Source organism: Triticum aestivum, chromosome 4A, assembly GCF_018294505.1.
Source record: "Triticum aestivum cultivar Chinese Spring chromosome 4A, IWGSC CS RefSeq v2.1, whole genome shotgun sequence".
Lineage (NCBI taxonomy): Eukaryota > Viridiplantae > Streptophyta > Magnoliopsida > Poales > Poaceae > Triticum > Triticum aestivum.
The window spans coordinates 51,062,133-51,076,740 of NC_057803.1; positions in this window are offsets into that span (position 1 = coordinate 51,062,133).

Below are 14,608 nucleotides of genomic sequence, written 5' to 3' on the forward strand. Positions count from 1 at the left end.
GAGTACAAATTACTACAGACTGTTCTGTTTTTGACAGATTCTGTTTTCAATTCATAGTTTGCTTGTTTTGTAGTTTCTATGGCTTATATTGCTCAATATAAATTGTATAAATGATAGGGTACAATAAGAATTGTGTCGGTGTACTAGAATAGGGGTACCCTAGTACCCCGAACTTGTGCACGGGCAGTTGTAGCACCCCGCGACAAAGGCTTGCCGGGCGAACGCCAAAGACCCTCCAAGGTTCCCTTGGAGCCATTCAAGAACAAAGTATTTAAGCTCTGGATACAAGGCCCCGGAAAGAGGAGCTTGTCGGGAAGGCCAACCGAGGCACTCTAAGGAACTTGCCGCGACGCGCCACGCGCTTCGGCAAGGCGACAAGGCCCCGGCAAGAGGAGCTTGCCGGGAAGACTAAACAAGGTACCTCGAAGCCCGGCGAGCGACAAGCCTCCGGGCCCGACAAGATAGTAGCAGCGGCAAGGCGCTTGCCGCGGCAGGCGGCCACTCTGCGCCCACGCTCCAGCACATCCACCAACGTGTCGCTCTGGGAGCCTCTCCAAGCGCACGTGGCGGGAGGCTGTGCAGCCAGCGGTGCGCAGTGGCATGCGAAGCTGACAAGATCGCCATCATGGCGAATGGTGGCGCCCCTAACGGTCCTTTTCTGCACTGTTCGGGCGACTCAGACGGGCATTTAATGCCCTTGTCTCCTGCCGTCAGGGTTAGGTAGGGCGCACTGTACAAGCAACTGTATCACCTACCTCGCTTTTTATGTTTGTGCCCTTCTCTGCGTTGCCACCTGTCGGTGACCCCTTTAGCATAAAAAGGAGGCCCATGCGCAACGTAGGGGGGGTTCGGGGGTTCGGAGGTTCGAAGGTTGGATGACTTCGACTCATTCGTAGCCCAGAAAACATGATACTCTCTCGCTCGAGAGCAAGAACATTAGATAATACAACCAGACAAGCAGCAGTAGGAGTGTTATCTCCCCGGAGAGCTCCGAAGCTGGGTAAACCGCTCGTGTGCTTCGCCTCGATCTGCTCTTCGTGCAACCTCCGCCCCCCACCGAACCGAAAGGGGCCCGGTCCGCCGGCCCCATAGGTGTTCGTGGGTTAGTTTCCCCCGACATCTTTGGCACGCCAGGTAGGGGGCGTCGAGATTGTGTGAACCTGATCCGGTGTTCACACGAGCTAGATCTTCATTCCCTTCATCAACATGCCACCGAAGAAGAAGACTTCAGTGGCAGCCGCTCCGTCCACGTCGTTTCCGCCACCGTTGGAGCAAACGGGTGGTGGAGTGGACGCCGGCGGAAGAACAGCCGTCGATGAGGGTGCTCACAGTGCTGCCAAGTCCAAGGACAAGGCTGCACAAACCTCGGCGACTGTACATGTTCCGCGCCACTCTCAGGAGGCGCAAGATCAACAGCACCATGGCGCTCGCAGCACCATGCGCATGATAGACCACGGCCAAGCTGGTGGATCTCGGGGCGCTCAAGACCAGCATGCACACCAACATGCTGGCACGAGCGGGGCACGGTCGCCTGGACGGGATACTGCTCCTTCTAACATAGTTAGAAGTTCGAGCACGTCCCGCTCCTCGCGCCGTCCGCCACTGCCACCCACCACTCCAGCAGAAGCTTTGGCGCGAGCTCAACTTCTCCTAGATTACCCTCCGACGTCGGACAAGATCGACGAATGGAGGGCCACCATTCAGAATCTCATCGGCTACGCCAATGGCGACACTCCACGGCGGCCGAGCGCGTCACCGCCGTGGCAGGGTTGCCAGGTGCGAGCCGGTGGCGACGAAACGGGTGGAGGTGCAACTACCATGCAATCACCGCCCCGAAGGCCAAGATCGCCGACTCGCCGGATCCACCTCGACAGCGACTCCACTGCATCGTCGGATCCACGAGCTCGTCGCGATCAGCGCCAAGTTCTTCATGATCGACAACAAGAAGACGCTCGAACCCGCATCGAGCGCCGAAGAGAAGCGCGACGTCAATCCGACAAGCGCGCTGGGCCCTCTGTTGACATGCATGCGCCAGGGGAACCAGGTGATCTGCCGTACGCGGTAGGTTGCCCTGCATTCACTCGTCAGCTGCGGCAAGTCCAGTGGCCCAGCACAAAGAACTTCAAGCCAGACGTACCGGAGAAGTACGACGGCAAGACGCATCCGTCAGAGTTCCTCAGCATCTACACCATTGCGGTACAAGCTGCCGGGGGACGAGATGACAAGATCCTTGCCAACTACTTCCCGCTGGTGCTCAAGCCCAACGTCAGATCCTGGCTCATGCACTTGCCGGACAACTCCATATCCTCTTGGGCTGATCTGTGCCATCAGTTTGTCGGCGCCTTCACCGGCGGACACAAGCCTCATGGCCAGGAGAGTGATCTTCATTTGCTCACCCAGAAGGAAGGAGAGCCCCTGTGCAAGTACATTCAGAGATTCAGCAGTGTGCAGCACAACATCCCAGATGTCCACCCTGCCGCGGTGATCAGCGCGTTCCATCAGAATGTGCGAAACCGCAGGATGCAGGAGGAAATGGCGATGTGCAAGATCAGGGACGTCAGTGAGTTATATGCACTGGCCGACAAGTGTGCGCGTGCTGAGGAAGGGAGGAGACTCCCCGGAGAAAATATAGGAGCGGGGGGATCTGACAGTGAAGATGCTGCCCCGACAAGGAAAAACCGGCGGCGGAACAACAGAAGGAGGAAAAGTAAAGAGGTGCTAGTTGTTGAGCAGTCCGGCAACGGTGGTGGCGCCAAGGAGGCCAAAGCTGGTGACTCCGGCAAGGAGGTCGCCGCAGAGGTGGCGGTCGCCGAAAAGCAGGACGGCACCAACAAGCAATATTGCAAGATTCACCGCACCAAGGGCCATGATCTCCAGAACTGTAAGAAAGTCGAGAAGCTTGTTGAGCAACAGAAAGCTGAATACGAGCGGCGCGACAAGGAGAAGGCCCAGGAAGGAGCTGGTGGATCCGGCAAGAAACGTCCCGGTCGAGGAGGACGCCGCGGCAAAGCCAAGCAGCGGCAAGGGGACTGACCTCCTCGCGGCCGCGACAAGGATGAAGGTGACGAAGACAATGAAGACATGGATGATGAGGAGACTGATGAGCAGGAGTTCCAGAAAGCCACAGAGGTCCTGTGCATTGACGGTGGTGCTTCTCTGCATGCCTCACACCGCCAGCTCAAGCAGTGGGTGCGAGAAGTTAATGCAGCAGAACCACCCGTCGAGTCACGCAAGCCTCTGAAATGGTCCAGCACGCCTATCATCTTTGATATTGAGGACCACCCTGATCGCATAACTGTGGTCGGGTGCTTGCCGATGTTGGTTTCACCAACAATCCGCAACCTCAAGGTCACTAAGATGCTAGTTGACGGCGGGGCCGGCTTGAATCTGATCTCCTCCGCGGTGCTCCAGAAACTCCAGATCCCTGACAGTGAGCTCGAAGAGACCGGTACATTTCAAGGAATCAACCCAGGAAGGAGCAAGCCGAAGGGAAAAATCACATTGCCGGTAACATTTGGCAGTGAGCTGAACTTCAGGACTGAGAGGGTCACATTTGACGTTGCCGACTTTCCATTATCTTACAATGGAATCCTTGGCCGTCCGGCACTCGCCAAGTTCATGGCAGCCTCTCACTATGCGTACAACGTACTGAAAATGCCAGGCCCAATAAGTGTCATCTCTGTCCCTGGCGACAAGAAGGATGCTCTTATCTGCGCCGACAAGATCTACCGGGAAGCCGCAGCCGCAGCAGAACGAAGGACATTTGCCGCTGAAGCTCCTGGGGGGAAGAAGAAGACCAAGTCCGGCAAGAGCTCTGATGCCCACTCCGGCAAGCGCACCTCTTCGGAGTGCTGCGCTACCGTCGAGGACGCACCATCGAGCTCCACCGGCAAGTGTAAGAAGGCAATGGCAGCTCCACCTGAGACCAAGAAGGTGTCCACCAAGGAGGATGGCACTGGTGGTACATTTACCATCAGCGCCACTCTTAACCCCAAATAGGAAAGCGCGCTCGTTGCTTTCCTGCGGGCGAATGTCGACGTGTTTGCGTGGCAACCGTCTGATATCCCCAGTGTTCCCAGGAAAGTAATTGAGCACCACCTTGCCGTCTGTCCTCATGCGCGGGCCCGTCAAGCAGAGAGTCAGGAAGCAGGCAGTAGAGCGCCAAGAATTCATCGCAGAAGAAATCAAGAAGTTGGAAGCAGCAGGCCTTGTCAGAGGAGTACTCCATCCCACGTGGTTGGCCAATCCTGTTGTTGTGCGCAAGGCTAACGGGAAATGGAGACTTTGTATTGACTTCACTGATGTTAATAAAGCTTGTCCCAAAGACCCATTTCCCTTGCCGCGTATTGACCAGATTGTTGACTCCACGGCCGGATGTGATTTGCTTTCATTTCTTGATGCATACTCAGGATACCATCAGATCTTCATGGCAGAAGAAGACGAAGAGAAAACTGCATTTATCACCCCGTGTGGCACGTATTGCTTCGTACGGATGCCTTTCGGTTTGAAGAATGCTGGTTCTACATTCGCAAGGGTAGTCCACCACGCTTTTGAACCGCAGATGCACAGAAATGTGGAAGCCTACATGGATGACATAGTGGTCAAGAGCAAGAACAGGGCGACCCTAATTCAAGATTTAGACGAGACATTTGCAAATCTGCGCAAGATCAACCTCAAGCTCAACCCCGAGAAGTGTGTGTTTGGAGTCCCCTCCGGCAAGCTTCTCGGGTTCTTCGTGTCTTAGCGGGGAATTGAAGCCAATCCCGACAAGATCAAAGCCATTGAGCAAATCGAAGCACCAAAGCGCGTCAAGGATGTACGAAGACTTGCCGGTTGCGTGGCTGCTCTCAGCAGGTTTATCTCTAGATCTGCTGAACGCGCCCTGCCATTTTTCAAAATTTTGAAGAAGGCAGGTCCAATGAAATGGACTCCGGAGGCGGAGGCTGCGCTGCAGGACTTGAAAAGATACCTGTCCTCCACTCCAACACTTGTCGCACCTAAGCCGCAAGAGAAGTTGCTGCTGTATATAGCGGCAACTAATCAAGTGGTTAGTGCTGCGTTAGTGGCGGAGAGAGAGGCAGATGATGAGCCGGCAACCATGGCAGATGCATCCAGCGACAAGCAGGGGGCTTCGCCGACAAGCTCTGGTCCCGACAAAGATGGATCTGCGCAGGAGCACGACAAGATGCAGAAAAGAATGGTGCAGCGCCCAGTTTACTTTGTCAGTTCCCTTCTGCAGGGGGCTAGGTCAAGGTACTCTGGTGTGCAGAAGTTGCTTTTCGGCCTCCTCATGGCCTCGAGAAAGCTGCGCCATTACTTCCAAGCACATGAGATCACAGTCGTCACTCGCTTTCCGCTGAAGAGGATACTGCAAAATCCAGAAGCAACAGGCAGGATTGTCGAGTGGGCGCTGGAACTGTCAAGCTTTGGCCTCAAGTTTGAGAGCACCTCAACTATCCAAAGCAGAGCATTGGCAGAGTTCATAGCAGAGTGGACGCCAACCCCAGATGAAGAAATTCCAGAAACAAGCATCCCCGTCAAAGAGGCAAGCAAAGAGTGGCTGATGTACTTTGATGGTGCCTTCTCGCTGCAAGGCGCCGGTGCAGGCGTGCTGCTTATCGCACCCACCGGAGAGCACCTCAAGTACGTAGTCCAGATGCACTTTCCCAAAGAGCAAGCAACCAACAATACTGCAGAGTATGAAGGATTGCTTGCCGGTCTCAGAATTGCAGCAGACCTTGGGATCAAGAAGCTTATTGTCAGGGGTGACTCACAGCTTGTCGTCCGACAAGTGAACAAGAACTACCAGAGTCCGTTGATGGAAGCGTATGTTGATGAAGTGAGGAAGCTAGAAGAGCACTTTGACGGCCTACAGATGGAGCATATCCCAAGAGTTCAGAATGACATTGCTGATGGCTTGTCAAAGCGCGCCGCACTAAAGTTACCTGTGGAACCAGGGATCTTTGTGCTTAAGTTGACTCAACCATCCGTAACACCATCAACTGGACAAAGCAAGAAGAGGAAGTTGATTTCTGGTGACTACTTTCCGGCAGAGCTCCCCGAAGCCGCCGCCAAGAAAGTCCCCAAAATCAACGCCAAGGATGCTGAGGGGCAGTCTGCTCCGGAAAGCCTTATGGTTTGTTCCGTTGAAGCAGACGCTCCCGACAAGTTTTGCTCCGGCAAGCTTGCCGGGGAACATCAAGCTCCGGCAGGGCCGCAAGTCCTTGCCGTAGAAGCGGATGTTCCCGCAGCAGCAGATATGCCTTTAGTCCTTGTTGTCGAGCCGCAAGCTCCAGCATGGGCACAACAGATTGTCCATTTCCTTCAGACAAGAGAACTTCCCGAAGAACAAGAAGAAGTGGAAAGAGTAGCCCGGCAGTCAAGTATGTACCAGTTTGTCGATGGCATACTGTACAGAAGAAGACTCAATGGTGTGAAATTGAAGTGTATTCACCGGGAAGATGGACAAAAGCTGTTGGCGGAGATACATGGAGGCATATGTGGCCACCACATTGGCGCAAGAGCACTTGCCGGCAAAGCTTTCCGGCAAGGTTTCTTTTGGCCGACAGCCCTCCAGGATGCAACTGCACAAGTAACCAAGTGTGAAGCGTGCCAGTTCCACTCCAAACAGATACGCCAGCCAGCTCAAGCTCTCCAGACGATCCCTTTATCCTGGCCATTTTTGGTCTGGGGGCTCGATATCCTCGGCCCCTTCCCCCGAGCTATCGGGGGCTTTGAGTACTTGTACGTCGCAATCGACAAGTTCACAAAGTGGCCGGAAGTGCAGCCAGTGAGGAAGGTGACAGCACAGTCAGCAGTCAAGTTCTTCAGGTCGATTGTTTGTCGTTTCGGGATCCCTAACAGGATCATCACCGACAACGGCACGCAATTCACGAGCCGCACCTTCATGCAGTACGTCCAAGACCTTGGCGCCAAGGTCTGCTTCGCTTCTGTTGCTCATCCGAGAAGCAACGGTCAAGCGGAGAGGGCAAATGCTGAAGTGCTGCGCGGGCTCAAGACCAGAACTTTCGATAGGCTGCGCAAATGCGGAAGAAACTGGATCGAGGAGCTGCCGGTGGTTCTTTGGTCGATCAGAACGACGCCAAATCGAGCCACTGGCCAGACACCTTTCGCTCTAGTCTATGGAGCAGAGGCAGTTCTCCCCACGGAACTCGCATACGGATCGCCTCGAGTGCTCTCTTATAATGAGCTTGAGCAAGAACAGCTGCGGCAAGACGACGCGCTGCTCCTTGAGGATGATCGTCTTCAGGCTGTTGTACGAGCTGCTCGATACCAGCAAGCTTTGCGCCGCTATCATAGCCGCAAAGTTAAAGCCAGAAGCTTCGAGGAAGGCGATCTTGTTCTTCGGCGCGTTCAGTCCGCCAAGAATTCCAACAAGTTGACGCCGAAGTGGGAAGGCCCCTATAGGGTGAAACGAGTCACAAGGCCCGGCGCTGTCCGCCTTGAGACCGAAGATGGCATTCCGGTGAGCAACTCCTGGAACATAGAACATCTTCGTAAGTTTTTTCCATAGGGCGCGGTTGTCGGAACCCGTTCCGGCAACCACCTTTTGTACAAGTCTTGCCGCTGTTGCATGTAATCCTTTGTACAAAGCCGGGCGCAGATCCCGTGCATAAGTAAAATCCCATGTGCTCCGCACAGCTTGTCCATTTCATGCGTTAGTTCCTTTCTTGCATGCGATTATCTGACACTTTGTGCAGCACCTACATCCGGTAAGCAGCAACGAGCCGAAGAGCTCCATATTTATTTTCTCTTTTTTCTTTTTCTTTTAAAGGAAAAGAAGGTTCTCTCGCGCACAAGTTTGCCGGGGGAGGAAGGAGAAGATTGTGGTATGGGCCAGGTGTCGTTCAAGCAAAGACTTGCCTTACCGGGAAGCAAATGACAGAAAAGCTAAGTTGCCAAAGTTTGAGCAATCACTTTTTAAAATTTTTGAGTTATCTTCCTCGAACGACCCTGCTTTGTATGAAAAACCTGTGCGTGGAGGAACCTACTCGTGGCTAGTTGCGCCCTTACTTTGTTTCGAGTCCGCTCAACAGCTTAAGCGTGCTGCAACTAGTCGCGACAAGGTTTCTGAAGTTCCGCACTCAGCGCTCGCGGCTCGGGCGCCTGCGCCGACAAGTTCCCTAGAAGTGTAGGGTAAAAACATACAAAGGAAGGAATCTAGTAGAGGAAATAACATTGCAATTGATAACAGAAATAATGTTATATTACAAGATAACTTGTCGCAGCTCTAATAGACTGTTTTCATAACATGATTAGCAGCGACAAGGGAAAAGAAGAAATGGGCGGCCTAATCTACGCGTCCGCCCTCGACTCTCTTGATCTCGCTCACCTTGTCCACAATGGGTGCGACAAGGGCCTTGAGTGCGTCCAGATCGGCGTCAGGCGGCAAGGACCTGAGGACGTTGGTGAAGCTGAGGCCTGGATTGCGGAAGGCCACCTTCATCAGCACCTTCTGGAGAACCCCAGCGCAGATTTTGCGCGACTCGTCGGCCAGCTGCTTCGGGATCCTCTCCCGGAGCCGCTGGAGTGCCGTCGCCACGCCCTTGAAGAACAGGCTGAGCTTGGCGCTGGGTTGAAGACTCTCGTCGGAAGGATACCCAAAGTCCTCCATCCCCAGCTGCGCTAGCTCCTCGTTGATGACCACGGCAATGTTCACCAGACCCTCGGTCCAGTGCTCCACAGTGTCTCTGAACGAGTTCTGGGTGACTGCAACGCTCAACAGCAGCGCCGCGTCAGCCTTGACCTTCTCCGACAAGGTCTTCTCCCGCTCCTTGGCGGCCTCCAGCGTCTACGTCAGCGTGGCCAGCTTCAGCTCCAGGTCTGCTTTGGAATCCTTGGCGGTGCTGAGCTCCTTGCCCCTCTCAGCGAGAAGGCCTTGCAGCTCACCGTGGGCGGCAGCATCCTTCTCGCGCTCACGCTTGAGTGCGGGAAGCTCCTCGCGGCTCTTCCCAATGTCGGCCTCCAGCTGCGCCACCTTCTCCTCTAGCTCTTTCTTGGCGGCCTCTGCAGTTGCCGCGGCATCCTTTGCCTCCTTGAGCGCCCCGCCAAGTGCTCGCTCACGCTCGGCGAGCTCTTCCTCATAGCTGTCGAGGTGGGCCTTCCGCTGCACTAGTTCGCCTTCCCGCGCGGACTGCTTCTCGGCAGCCAGCCTTTGCTCCTCCTCAGCTTCGGCCTTCTCGAGAAGGAAGGCCGTGCGCTCCTCGTCGAGTCGCTCCCGCTCCTGCGCCAGAGACCGGAGAGCTTCTTGATTTTGGCCTCGGAGCTCCTCCGCGCGCTTCTCCATGTCCACTGCCGCCTTCACGACAAGCGCTTCCCGGGAAGCCAGCTTGGCTTGCCGGGTGCGGTAGAGTGACAGCAGCTTCCGCAGCAGCTGCTCCTCCTCAGGCTCGCTGCTGCTGCTGCCGGGCGCGTCAACCAATGACAGTCCAGCAGAGGCGAGCACCTCCCCGTCAAAAGTCTCCCCCTCGACCGGCGCCCTGGAGCTCGACGCCCATGGTAGCTTGATGAAGATGTCGTCGCCGGCCTTCAAATAGGCGCCGGACTGGGGCTCCTCAGAACCCGGCTTCTGAAAAGCGGCAGAGGGATCAGCGGTCGGCGCAACGCCTGGCGCTCCTGCGGTCTTAGGGTCGTCAGTGCGATCGCCCGACCCCTCGCCGGCTTCCGCAGCAGCAGCCCCGGCGGCCTCCTCGCCGGCGGTCACATCAGCACCGGCACCTTCCTCGCCGGCGCCCTCTATCTCCATTGGCTCAGCCGTAGATGGGTCTGAAGAACGAAGAAGGGAGGAAAATCAATCGAAAATCCAAGAAAGGAAAAACGGAAGAAGCAGAGCCCAAGGGAAAGTTTCTGGGCAAGTGGATTACCTGCGCCAAGATCTTCAGTTGCGGCCTCGGTCACCGCAGGATTAGCAGTGCCATCCCTTGCCGGAGAGTCCCCCCTTGCCGGAGAGCGCTCCCTTGCCGGGGACTCCTCCCTTGGCGGTGCAGTCGAAGCAGGTGGCACTTCGGGACCGGCCTCCGGGCGCTCCTGATGAGGCTGCTCTGCTCCTGCACAAGTCAACAAGCAAGATATCAACAAAGGAAAAAGCACTCAAGCGCGCCCGGCAGCAGAAGGTTAAACTATGAACTTACGCTGGGGGCTGCGCTGGGGGCTGCTTTGAGGAGTGATTGCCGGGTCCGTCAAGGTGATCTCGGACCCACCCCCTATCGACAAGGTGGGGTCATCTTCGATGACGATCACCGCGGCCTTGGCCCTCTTCGCCGCTCTCTGGGCCAGCGTCCTGAAAAGAAAGAAGCCCAGATTGGAGCAAGTCAGATACAAGATATAAACAGCAAGATTGAAGAACTACAAGAGCACCAAAGAAACTTACTCTTCTTCCTCCTCGTCAGAGCTGAGCGCGGAAAGATCGAAGTCCGGCCCTCCTCCTGTGCGGCGAGGTGGAGGAGTAGGATCCCTTTCCCGCTTGGCGGGGGCAGTGGCGGTGGCCCGGGAAGATCCCGCTCCAGTTGCCTCTGTTGCGTGAGGCGCTCCCGCGGCAACATTGCTTGTCGCGGTAGAGCGCGTCGCGCGGCTCGGTGGCTGTGGAGCCGGCTGCCGCCCCGCTGCGTCCCCGGCCCTGCGAAGGCGCCTTCTTGGCGGGGCCGGGGGCTCCGCCTGCGGCAAGTTCTCTGAAGGCTCAGCCTCCTCCTCGCCGGCCTCGCTCGGCTTGGCTTCGGAACCGGCAGGCTCCTCCTCGCCCATGAACTCCGCGCGCTCGGCAAGGTTTACCGCCTCTGCAGCCTCCGCCTCCTCCACGGTGAACCCGAATGCGCCCGCGGTAGCTGCGGCCGCAGCCTCTTCCGCCCTAGTAGCGATGAGCTGCAGCTCCTCGTCGGTAGTGTCACGGGTGAGGCTCTTCTGCTCGTCAGCGCGGACCGGCACTTCCTCCAAGGTGTCGAAGAATGCTTGCACGACGTCATCCGCAGGCTCTTGCCAAGTTGGAACGATTCCGTGTGAATCGCACAACGGCATCATGGCGCGGATCCGGTCAAGCGAAGAGTTATTTTACAAAGGAACTACGCCCCTCGGCAGAGTGAATGGGTGCTGGGGGTCGCGTTTGAATAACTCCAAGAGCATTGCGTCCAACTCCAAGACGGTGAAGTTGTAGTTGAGGCCCGGCCGCAGTCTCATGATGTCCGCCGAGTTCTTGAACTCCCAGGCGGGCCTCCCCCTCTCCTGCAAGGGGGCAATGCGGCGGCGGAGGAAATCTGCCCCGACAGCACCTACAGTGAGCCCGGCAAGCCTGAGGTGAAGAATCCTAGTGATGGCGATCTTCAGCCTCTCGTCTTCCGGGGCCACGTTGCTCCAGTCATTGCCGCGCACTATTGGAGTTTGGCGCACGGCGGTGAAGGGCTGCAGATTCTCCTCGACGATCCAGCACCACTCCGCTCTCCACTCCTCCCACTTGCTGCGGAGCTCACCATCCAAGTACGCCTCCTTCTTGCCGACTCTCGAGACCCAGGCAATCCCTCCAGCAAGCGGCTCTCCTCTCTCTACCCGAGGCATGAAGTAGTGGCGGAAAAGGGCAACACTAGGGTGGACTCTGACAAAGTTTTCGAACAAGTGTGTGAAAACTGCCATGGTCAGGACAGCATTGGGGGTGAAGTCAAGGAGGCGGAAGCCATATGTGTTCATAATGTCACAGAAGAACTCCGAAAAAGGCGGGCAGAGTCCGCAATAGAAGAATAGCGGGAAGAACGGGTACCCATTTGGAGCCAACTCCGAGGCAGCGGCCGGAAGTACCCTCGTGCGCGGATGCGCACGCGTCTCCGTCGCCCAAAAGAGGTAGAAGTACTCCCTCAGCTCCTGCACGCCGAGCTAGGGGGTGAAGATCGCCCGCTCCTTCCGCAACGCTGCGAGCCGCTGCGCCTCGGCCGACTTCACGCCCTTTCCCTTGTCGGCTTTCGGGCCCATGGCGGAGGTGGTGAGGGAGGTCGACGGCGTGGAGATGCTGGTGACAATGGGAGGGGCGGAGCGCTGCTCTCTCGACTTCGAGAAGAAGGGGGGAGCAGCGGAGTTTGTGAAGAAGGAGTAGCAGCAACCAGCAAGGGGGAACGAACTGCCCCTGTTTCCTCTGCTTATAAAGAGGGACGGGGCGGACGTTTCGGCCTTCCAAATAAACAACCACCCACGATCTCCCCCACGATGCCGCATTCAACGCGTGCCGTTATGGGGGAGCGCGGTGGATACGGAGCGAGATTTGGTGTAGCCCAGCCCGCGTATGCCCGTGCCCTGTCTTGGGCCTGGCCCAACAGCGCTCGGCACCGTGTCTGGCCCAGGCCCGGGGGCTCCTGTCGGTGTACTAGAATAGGGGTACCCTAGTACCCCGAACTTGTGCACGGGCAGTTGCAGCACCCCGCGGCAAAGGCTTGCCGGGTGAACGCCAAAGACCCTCCAAGGTTCCCTTGGAGCCATTCAAGAACAAAGTATTTAAGCTGAGGATACAAGGCCCCGGCAAGAGGAGCTTGCCGGGAAGGCCAACCGAGGCACTCTAAGGAACTTGCCACGACGCGCCACGCGCTCCGGCAAGGCGACAAGGCCCCGGCAAGAGGAGCTTGCCGGGAAGACTAAACAAGGTACCTCGAAGCCCGGCGAGCGACAAGCCTCCGGGCCCGACAAGATAGCAGCAGCGGCAAGGCGCTTGCCGCGGCAGGCGGCCACTCTGCGCCCACGCTCCAGCGCATCCACCAACGTGTCGCTCTGGGGGCCTCTCCAAGCGCACGTGGCGGGAGGCTGTGCAGCCAGTGGTGCGCAGTGGCATGCAAAGCTGACAAGATCGCCATCATGGCGAACGGTGGCGCCCCTAACGGTCCTTTTCTACACTGTTCGGGCGACTCAGACGGGCATTTAATGCCCTTGTCCCCTGCCGTCAGGGTTAGGTAGGGCGCACTGTACAAGCAACTGTATCACCTACCTCGCTTTTTACGTTTGTGCCCTTCTCTGCGTTGCCACCTGTCGGTGACCCCTTTAGCATATAAAAGGAGGCCCATGCGCAACGTAGGGGGGGTTCGGAGGTTCGAAGGTTGGATGACTTCGACTCATTCGTAGCCCAGAAAACATGATACTCTCTCGCTCGAGAGCAAGAACATCAGATAATACAACCAGACAAGCAGCGGTAGGAGTGTTATCTCCCCGGAGAGCTCCGAAGCTGGGTAAACCGCTCGTGTGCTTCGCCTCGATCTGCTCTTCGTGCAACCTCCGCCCCCCACCGAACCGAAAGGGGCCCGGTCCGCCGGCCCCATAGGTGTTCGTGGGTCAGTTTCCCCCGACAAACTGTGTGAGAAAAATTATGAATCTTGTCTTTGACAGTACCAAAGTGAATGGTTTGCTCATTATCATACTAACCCATGTCACGAAGTTCCATTAAGTTTTGTCTGATTGAAGTTTTCAAGTTTTGGGTGAGACATCGATATGAGGAGAATAGGGAGTGACAAGACCCCAAGGAACCCCAAGTTAATATCCAAGGAAGATCCAAGAAACTAAGCTTGGGGATGCCCCGGAAGGCATCCCCTCTTTTGTCTCCAACATTATCAATAACCTCACTTGGAGCTATATTTTCATTCATCACATGCTGTAAGTTCTGCTTGGTGCATCATTTTATTTAACTAGTATTTTCTTGTTGTTATTTAGAATAATTTTTTGCATCTTTTATTTCAATAAAAGTAGCAATTATAGCCTTTACTATACTTATTTTGCAAGTTTACATGTTGCTGTTTGAAAACAGAAAGTTTATCGTTGTTGCAAAAATTCTCTAGAAAAATCTAAATGTGATAAAATGTTGAAACTTTTTGCACAATAAGATATGATAAATTTTCTATAGTGTGATAAATGTTTAGAATTTTTGGAGTTACAGAAGTACGAATGTTCTTGCATTCTTTACAGAGTGTATTGTTTGATATATTGCTGTTATAGTTGCATTGTTTGCATATGTTTGCTAGTTTAATGATTCTATTTGAGGATAGGAGTATTAAATATGCAGAGGAATTTAGTGTGCAATGTTAAATTATAATTTTAGTGATTTGTTGCAGTAGAGAATGATAAGGTGTTGCATTGACTTATACTAACGTATCTTACGAGTTCTGGTTGATTTTTGTGTCGATGAAGTTTTTAAGAATTAGGGAAACCGTGTTATGAGAAGAATGAAGAAGACACAAGAGCTCAAGATTGGGGATGCCCAAGGCATCCTAAGTTAATATTCCAAGAAGTCTCACACATCTAATCTTGGGGATGCTCCGGTAGGCATCCCAATTTTCTTCATCAACAATTATCGGTTAGCCTCGGTTGAGCCTATGTTTTTTTCTTCTTCACATGATGTGTGAAATTTTCTTAGAATTTCATTTTATTTTGTTTTGCTTTATGTTTTAATAAAATACTTAGATCTGAAACTTTTAAATAAGAGAGAGTCCTCAATTAGCTACCCATTTACTTAACTACTCGCATGATCTTCATTTATATCTTTTTGGAGTAGTTTGTCATTTACTCTCGTGCTTCACTTATATCCTATGAGTAAATTTTTGAGTAAATTGAATGTAATGAATTTGAAATTATA